This window comes from Octopus bimaculoides, chromosome 17 (assembly GCF_001194135.2).
Source record: "Octopus bimaculoides isolate UCB-OBI-ISO-001 chromosome 17, ASM119413v2, whole genome shotgun sequence".
Classification (NCBI taxonomy): domain Eukaryota; kingdom Metazoa; phylum Mollusca; class Cephalopoda; order Octopoda; family Octopodidae; genus Octopus; species Octopus bimaculoides.
Window position 1 is genome coordinate 34,867,522 of NC_068997.1, and position 2,232 is coordinate 34,869,753.

Genomic DNA, 2,232 nt, shown 5'->3' on the forward strand with positions numbered 1-2,232 from the left:
TATATATATATATATATATATATATATATGCATATATATATATATGTATATATGCATATATATATGCACATATATATATACATATATATATGTATTGTGTATATATGCATCATATATACATTGTATATATATATATGTGTATGTGTGTGTGTGTGTGTGTGTGTGTGTGTGTGTGTGCATAGATATATACATTATATGCAACATATAAAATTAGCGTACGTTTAAACACAAAAGAGGCGACCCTTAATAGGCAGCCTTACATGCTAGAAGGAACAGTCAAAACGCCCAAAACTACATTTAATAGCAATTTCGAAGGGAATGAAAAATAAAAACTTTTACCTAGTTTTTTACAGCCATACCTAGATTTCGAACTCTAATTATTAAATAAAATAATTTGCTAGGCAAGGTTCTCATCAGTGGCTACACCAAAACAAGTAGCATATAATTTAGAGACAGAATAACACGTGTTTCATCCTTATATATTATAATCTTTCAAATTCACCGCGCAAGCGCGGTTTCAGTCGACAGCAAATAAAGAGATGCCGAATTAACGTCAGAAATTACTAAAATCATATTCATAAAATAAGATAGGGTAGCCAAATTTTAGAAATTTCACTACCAGTGGTCCAGCATGTATAAAAAGTCAATAGACAACATATTTTCCCTATCAAATTAATGTACATTTAAACACAAAAGACATTACCCTTAATAGGCAGCCTTACATGCTAGAAGGGGCAGTCATATATATATATTTATGTATAATATATAGACATTATATGTAACATATATACATATAAACATTATACATATTAAAACTACTATAAACATAGTTTATATATTTATATAAAATAAGTGTTCTTTTGTTCGTTTATTTGTTTCAGTCATTTCGAGTTGCTACTATTGCTCATCATTTGCTCGATTGAGGAAAATTTTGTGAGGTAAGTGCTGAGCATGCCAAGTCCTCAGATACAACAATAAGTCAAGGTCTTTCAATTCCAACTAGTTTCTCTTGATCTGGTTTTACGGAAAAGACTTGGGTGATGAAAGTTATGTATATATATGATGAAAGATATATATAATATATATATATATATATATATATATATATATATACATACATACATACATACATACATACATACATACATACATACATCACCCTAACAACATCTCCATCAATGGCCTATCTGTTTCTCCAATATCTGATGAGGAATCCTACAGATACCTGGGAGTAGATGAAAACGTATCATACGAAGGTACTTGTAACAAGGAACGTGTTACTAAGGAATACAGAAATCGGGTTAGGAAAATATGGACCTCGAAACTCTCTGCACTCAATAAAGCAATAGCCCGCAATGTGTTTGCAGTACCAGTACTCGTACCGACATTCAGGATACTTGACTGGACGATCGATGAAATCCGAGCCTTTGATGTGAAGACCCGGAAAATACTAACGAGCACGAACAACTTTCACGTCAATAGCGATGTAGACCGCCTATACCTAAAACGAAATAAAGGAGGGAGGGGCCTAACATCAATTCAGACTGCCTTTGAATGCCGTGTCATATCTCTTCGACATCATCTCATAACCACCAAGTGTCGAAGTGCACCCCTTGATGAAGTCTGCAGACATGAGGTAAATACCATCATGAGATTGGGAAGGCAACTACTTGACAAGCATTCCTTATTCGACAAACCTGATCTCTTACCCAAACAAATTGCAAGACTCTACCGTAACATAACATCAGAGGAGAGGATGAATGCATTCCAGCAGAAGACCATGCTTGGCTACGTTAACAGAAAGCTCCAGGGGGATAACAACATTGACAACCAGAGCAGTCTATCGTGGACAAACAATCGGGTCACCAACTTTCACTTTAAAGGGTATGCCTTTGCTATTCAAGAACAAGAAATAGCAACCAAATTCCTAATAAACAAAGAGACAGAGAGGCGGGGAAAGCGCCACAATGTAATAATCGATGCAGACTCTGTGGAATCAGTATCGAAGATATCACCCACATCATTAGCAGCTGTCCAAAAATGTCATCACGGTATTACCTACCTATGAGACATGATGTTGTGGCCAAGACACTGTACAATGAAATCCGCCGACAGGATAACCCCGGGGCTAAGGAGATGAAAACCCATAATGAGGTAGAGGCTATTACCACTCACAATATGAAAGAGTATTGGTGGAATGTCCCAATAAAAACCTCAATAAAGTGCAGACAT